Here is a 7,798-nt window from a genome sequence, read left to right on the forward strand (position 1 = left end):
TTTTTATATAATCTTTGATCTATTATGTTTATTAAATCACTGCACGTTTCATTTAAGTTGTAAATAATACCCGAAGGGGCGCGCTTAATTAAAAAGAGGCATCTCTATTTACATAATCGGGTGACATCGGGGTACCCTCTCAGAAAGGGTTATAAAACGGCACGAATATATATATACCAAATGATTACAGTAATAGGAGCAGAAAAATTGGAGAAAAAAAATACAAAAACATTTTCAACCGACAAAAGGCACTGGAGAGATTCGAACTCTCGATCTCCTGTTTACTAGACAGGCGCTTTAACCAACTAAGCCACAGCGCCGTTGGCGACAAAGGGGTTGCAATTCTGGCTTATAAGCGCCTCCCTCACAGCAGTGGCTGCTGTAAGTTCATCTTGCTTTCTAGTTTCTTCTTTTGATAAAATAAATTAAATATGTACACCGGACTCAAAATACGGTCCTTTTTACCCTGTGATTTTATCACATTTAAACGTTTCAGTGCGAATCTGGAAATAATAAGAATTTAAACCAGTACATATTAAATCAGAACATTTCAAACCATCACAGTCTAAACCATTTGGAAAACATCGAATAGTTGGTTGATTTTTTTTATCGTTATTCGAACTTTTAATCTAGATAACAATTGTGTGCAACACTGTTGGTACAACTATCGAACATCCCCGTCCTGGCACATCAGGACAAGGCTGTTTTAACAAGATGTTACAAAAAACTGTAAAAGGCGTTGAAAGAATTATTTATTATTATTACTATTACAGTATTACGAATACAGTAGACTTTATAAGAAAAATGAAATAAAGATATAGGTTTAAAATATTTAACATTAGCGACAATATAACCTTAGCATTATAACATTATATACTTATTCTGATATCGTAGATTACATTATGACCACAAAGTCAGTGCTATATTATTCAAAATTATAAATTTGACGTTAGTAATTATATTATTATCATTAAAAAATTCTATGTAGACTGTTTAGGTTTTGCATTAAAAAAACAAATTTAAAACATATAAACAACTTTCATCAACATTTGAAACTTGTTATTTTGTAGTTTTAGAATTCAAAAACACCGAAATACGTTGGCCATAGTTACCGATAAACGTCAAGTAAGATTCAAGTAATTGAAATTCTGAATAATCTGCAAAGGATCTAGCAATGCCTATCTTTGACGTGTTAGCCAATCCTAAAAGCTCATCTATACTTTGTCGTTCTTGTGTATCATAATACGAATGTGGGATACTTAATATCGAAGATACATGTTCAAGTTCGATTTGTACTCTCTTAACCATATTATGTTTAGCCTTAAAGCGATAGCTATTGTCCTTTGTGTAGCATGATAAATCACTGTTGAATATAGTATTCAGCTCATGGAAGACACTATCCTTTGAATTCAATGTATTAATAACGTTTAATAAATTTTGTTGAAATTTCTGTATGTAAACATAGAGGTTTTTCCCGAAGGCTTCGGTACTGTTATGCATCGATGGAGCTATTGAATTGGTAGGGAAAAAATTGTCGTCTATTATATGATTTATTTCTTTCAAGAATTTCCAAGTGATTCGGAACCACATAAATTTGAGTACGTAAATAGAATCCAAATTATATTGTCTGGATACGAGTAGTCCTGTGAACCCATCATAATTATGAAATTCCACGTAGGGATAATTCAATCGGTTTCCCAATATGATCCAAATGCGGCGTTCCATAAGCTGAAATGAATTATTTTTAGATGACGTATAATTTCTTATTAAACCAAATACAAAGTTAAACTTTATATGTCTTTCGTAGATATTTAACCTTAGATAATTTTTAGTGATGTCCGCGTTTACAATACTTAGGAGGCCTTTTACTAGATTACCCTCATGCATTTCCTTAAATAGCAAATTTTTTTTATCAAGTAATATCTCACGAGTGCTTGAACAAATATGTCGAAAGACGTTGTTGAAAGTAGGAATACTGCGTTTTAACTTCCCAGAATTTATATCGAAAATATTTACATCGATACAATTTTGTCTGAAGTATCCGTCGAGTTCAGTAAGAATAAAATGATTCTGCTCCATAACGGAAACACTTAACTTTGGTGTTCTCGGTGCATTGAAGTACCTTTTCATTGAATATGCGTGATAGTAAACTAACCATATTTCATTCATAGCTACTCCTTCTACATTGACAAAAGAGCTAACCATTTTCACGGATTCTTCTAAGAATAAAATCGAACTGCTTTTTAGTGATGAATGGTCTTTTGCTTGAAACATTTGGTGGTCGGTTATTGAAAAATTAAAATGTGCGCAGTAAAGATAACCGCATTTCAGTTGGCCAAACTTAGAAATGATTGCTTGCCTTAATTGTTCTATAGAAAAACCAGCGAAATCAGTAGCCAACTCATCGTTCTGCGTCTCATACCCGGTATTAAACGATCTTACTTGATTCCATTGCTTTAGTATTTTGTCCTTTTCATTTCCTTCGCACAAGAGCGTCTTATGTGGGAATATGAAAAATACAAATAAGTAACAGATCTTTGTAAACATAATTTTCGTTATGTCGTTTTCCAATATGACATAAGCCAATTAAAGTTTTATGAAATATATAGCGAATTCAATAGTTTACAACGAGCAACCATTAACAACGGGAACTACTAACTGTATGTTATTTTAAAAACTAAAAATTAGAATTTATTTTGAAAAAAAAGTATCTTATCCTTTATGAATCATCTGAATTCAACATAAAACATATATTTGATATATCTTTACTACTGAATTGTATAATACCCTCTTACAGAAAAAATATATAGTTAATCCGATTTTAACTATATTATTGAAGAGACAAGATTAATTTTTAGATGGCCCAATTAAATGTTTTGTTAGATCAAGTTGTTAATTAGTTATTTGAACTAGAAATGTATTGTGCCCCTATAATATGCGTACTTTTAGTGGGATCTAATTTTTATCAACTCAGTTTAACTAGAAATGTTTTGTGCCCTTATATTCACCATAGTTTTAGTTGGACGAACTTTGTATTTTGTAGAGAGTAACTTATTCACCTTAATTTAAAGGTTAAATAATACATTTACATATTTTGACTTATTTTGTTGGAAAAATATCAGGAATATTTGAAATACACGACATTTATTTCATGTAACGATAACCAAAATTGTTTGCTGCTAACCAAATAATTTATCCGGCTCAAGTGTTTTTTAGAAACATGGTATTATGTGCTGTTTTTTCCCAAATAATTTTGCCATTTGCGTCATACATTAAAAAATCTGTTTCTATATAGATTGAATAACATTTGGTAAATAATAAGTATTATATTCAATAGAATATAATGAAATATATTGAGCCCCTATAATATAAGTACTTTTAGTAGGATCAAATTTTTAATAACTCAGTCCAACTAGGAATGTATTGAGACCCAATAATATGCGTACTTTTAGTAGGATGAAATTTTAAATAGTTTTTTTAAAAAGGAAAATTAAAAATTAGTACTATTTTAGAGAAAAAAATGTATTATCCTTAATGTATTATGTGTATTCAACATAAAACATATATTTTTATATATTGTTATGCGGGCCTCTAGCCCAAGGTTACCGATATAAATGAGTGAAGACGACACTTGCTTTTATTCCAACTAGGAATGTATTGTGACCTCATATTAACCATAGTTTTAGTCGGACCAACTTTGTATTTTGTAAACAGCAACTTGACGATTTAATATAAATTAATAATTTACAATTTGAATTTAATACTAATTATAATTAACTAACATAATACTACCACTTTTTCTTAAACATCTTGAAATAATAAACAAAAAATTACTAACAAAATTTTTTTACTGAATTAGGGAATGTCTTTCCTCAAACAGTGATTTAAAATTAGTAGGACTTGGTTATTCTGTTCTGTGCTGTAGTCACAAATCACAGTAATGTAGTCCATAAAAACCAAAGCAACAAATCTAAAATATAACAACTCCCAGTTGTATTTTAAAACAATTATAATTTATATTTTGTCCATTATTGGATATAACAGATAACTATACAAGTGACGTTAACTGTTTGAATATCAATAACTATTAATTAAAAAAGCCAGTACAGTCAAGGCTTAGTGAGAACGGAGAATGGTGGGGTCGGGGCATAGTGGGGACGGGAAGGTCACAGGTTTAAAGGAATTATTACATCAGAAAGTGATAAAATCACTTTCGAATAAACGCTTCTATGTGAATCAGTAGTTAGTATTTTCACATTGTAAACCAGCAAAGTTTTAAACTCAGGTGCTGTATTTACAAATAAGCATCCAAGCGTTTATTTTAAAGTGGTTTTATCATTTTTATTTATAGTAATTCCTGAAGAACTGTGACCCCTCCGTCCCCTCTATGCTTTGATTCCATTACGCCAATGCTCTACAGTAGTAGTCCTCTCGGATAAATTCAATTTCATATTTTTGTAGATGACTCATATCATTTGTTTATGGTGTTTTCCTGCGTCAACAATTTGGAATTAATGGATTGAATACCATTTTACGCATTCCGGTTAAGGCATTTATAATATCTGCGAGTGAGATAGCTTTCTTACTTCCGGCAGAGGATGAATTTATCGGTGATTTACTCGTGATTGTCGACGAACAAAAAATAAATGAAATGGCAATAAAATGTAGCCGTAATTTAGTATAATATATAAAATTGCCCCTTAAAACTTTGGCAAAAGCGACCAAAGTGGCGGCAAAATTTGAAAGTAGAGGTGTCGATAAAAATGGTGACGTCAGGGTAGTTGTACCTCCGAGCGTACCTTAGTTAAATGAACCACGGACGGCAATGACGATAAAGTTTACAGAAAAACAGCTGGTCGGACCGTAGACCGGCAGGTGTTGATGGCGTTTTTGAATTTAGATCCCACTATTTTAATATTATAGGCCCTATAATATGGGGTAATGATACTGCCGAATTATTTACGGCGATAATAAGTCCGGAAATAATGTCACCGAACGTGTCTCAGCTACTCGTACACTGTACGAGTATTAGGTAATACCTAATGAGTGTTAATTAAAGAAAAAAACTCATTAATCATTATATAATATTTCCAAAATTATATATATATATATATATATAATAAGTATATATAACTTTTTTTATATTATACTTTCACGCGGGCGGAACTAGACATTTTCATTAGACGTGCACTTTTCTCGACCAATTCAGACATGTACCTTAATGGTGGGCAAAGGGACGGATCACACAATGGGGACCAGTTGGACCATTTGAAAAGGTGAAACTTTTATGTATTTATTAGTAATTGTAACTATAGTATTTTTTACGCTTTTTTTACGTGTGAAACAGAACTCATGTCTGAAATTAAATATTAAAAGAACATCTGCTGTGAGCCTATTGCAATAACAAGTTTTTCGGAATTCGTTTAGCCAATTATTTAGCCTGCATACAAAAATACCATAACGAACAAAGAACAACTGAATATTTTATTTTAAAAGGTTTATACCTTTTAAACAAAACATTATGCTACTATGAATAAACAACATGTGTTTCTATGATTCACGCCTTAAGCCAGTCGAGTGGGGTCGGGGAGTAGTGAGGACGGAGCATAGTGGAGATGGAGATGACGGTTATTCAAGAGTTAAGAAGTGATAAAAATAAACTTATCAATGCGAATCTGTGGACGCTGCACCAAACTTTATTACTCTTTCACTGCTATATTTTATACTGTGCTTGGTTACTGGTATGGGTTGACCATCCATAGGTTCACATCAAAGCGTTGAATTAAAAGTGATTTTATCGATTTCAGATATAATAACCCTCAATGCCCGTGACTTATCCGTCTCCACTATGCTCGGTCCCCACTACGCCCCTGCTCTACTGAACTGGTTTTGTTTTTATTTGTTATTTACTTATTGAGAAGGTTAAAACTCTATTGGTGTAAGTCACATTTTCGTAAAAGCTGAGTTTAGTTTTATTTAGTCAGCCACATAAAATATGCAATTTTCGGTCATCTAGGTAAAATACTAAAAAATTGAGATTATATTCTATGTTTGTTGTTTGAATACATTGTTTTTCCATAATGTTTTTACACAATGTGATCTCAATTTCTCACAATTTTTGTTTTGTTTTTACCTCACATAACTTTTGAAAATTAAATGTAAACGCATACATTTCATTAACTTTTCCAATTGAGAATAATGTACTATAAATGTTGACTGGTCGATAACCAGTTTTGGATTTTTTTTTTGTTGATTTATTGAAGTTTCAAGTTTAGGGCTGAGAGAAAGGCGGAGTGTAGTATAATTTTTATCGGCACGCTCTTCCCAGCCGTAGTTACAACCTGTTCTAACTTTTAGTAACTTAAAACTTAAAAAATAGTAGTTCAAAATGTGTTAACAACCATTGTAAATTATCAAATATTATACTCAGTTTTAAAAAATATATTCAAAAGTTGCTATCGAAAAATCTAATTTGGGATTGGAGTAAAAAAAGAAAAATTGTCAAAATTGAGATCACATTGTATAAAAACAACATGAAAAAAAAAACTTAATTTCTTAATAAATCCTATGAGATATTTAGTGGCCCATGATAAAATAATCATCCTCTATATGTATAGATTTATACAAAGGAATCTAATCAAATTTAAGCAATTTATAACAATCATTTAGTTATATAATTAAATTAATTTGAAGTAGTTTTATTGGACACCCCCTTCTATCATGTCGTTCTGACATTGTAATATTTCTTTATTACAGATTGTAAATATATTTCTATGTTAAAGGGAAACGATCTGTTTTATAAAATGAAACATCATTTTGGCTTCAGTATTATTTTATTTCTTATATTTTTCTTAGCTTATTGTGTTGAAATGATACTATGTGGAGCGGTATACGCTGAACCAATATAATAACACCAATATTGTTAAACAATGTAAATACAAAAAACACAAATGTTTGGAGATGTTTAGAGTTCAAAACATTAGAGGTTTGTCTTACAACGATTTTTTGCGTACATTTTATGGTGCTACATTTAAAAATGTTATTTGTTGTGAGGACAACTTTTTATATACATTTTATACTTAGTTTATATTTCTTATATTGTTGTTAGCTTGTGGTATTGTTAATCATTACACAAATATAAGAAAAACCATTATTTTCGAACAATCTTAAAAGCATTAAATTTGTTTAAAACAATGCGGTTTGATTGCGGTTTTGAACTTGAGCGAATTGTTATATTTTTCAAAAGTAATTACGCAGTTTTACACTACAGTATAATATATGATACTCAATAATGCAAACTGTTAATAAAAATGTTAAATTTTGGTGTTTTTAAATTAGAAGTACGTTCGTTTTTTACCATCGATTTATCAAACTATGCGTTCACATATAAAATAAAAGCATAATGTTATTTGGTTAACATATTTGAACAGACGCGATAAAAACAAAAAAAACCAACATGTTGATGCAAAAATAGGGTAACAATATATTTTGTGCTTGAAAACTTGTATAATACATTTCTGTCGCAGAGAGTAAAAAAGTATCAGTTTTCCATTTTGTCCCTTACAGCTCACTTAAGGAGTTGACAGGAGGAGGATAATTTCAATTTTTTTCTTATTAAAAATATATAACGATTGATTCAAGAATATAAATGTAAGATAAACAATTCAAGTACCTGAACTAAAAAATCAAATATAGGTTACACGATAAGATTTTTATTGTATAAAAACTGTATACCCATTTATAATAATAAAAAATATGTAGAATATTAGGATGTAACAGCAAAATAAATTACAATGAA

The 7,798-nt window shown here is 30.4% G+C and overlaps 1 non-coding gene across 1 annotated transcript; it reads right to left on the reverse strand.

The window, feature by feature from the left end:
* Positions 1–246: 246 nt before the first annotated feature.
* Trnat-agu (transfer RNA threonine (anticodon AGU)) lies at positions 247–320 on the reverse strand. Its single transcript has one exon. It is a non-coding gene; the product is annotated as a tRNA-Thr (tRNA).
* Positions 321–7,798: the final 7,478 nt, after the last annotated feature.

The sequence above is a fragment of the Adelges cooleyi genome, unplaced genomic scaffold, assembly GCF_023614345.1.
Source record: "Adelges cooleyi isolate 19-005CV unplaced genomic scaffold, UGA_ACOO_1.1 ACOO_flye_CR_arks_rails_tigmint_CR_PRNA_394, whole genome shotgun sequence".
In the NCBI taxonomy this organism is placed as follows: domain Eukaryota; kingdom Metazoa; phylum Arthropoda; class Insecta; order Hemiptera; family Adelgidae; genus Adelges; species Adelges cooleyi.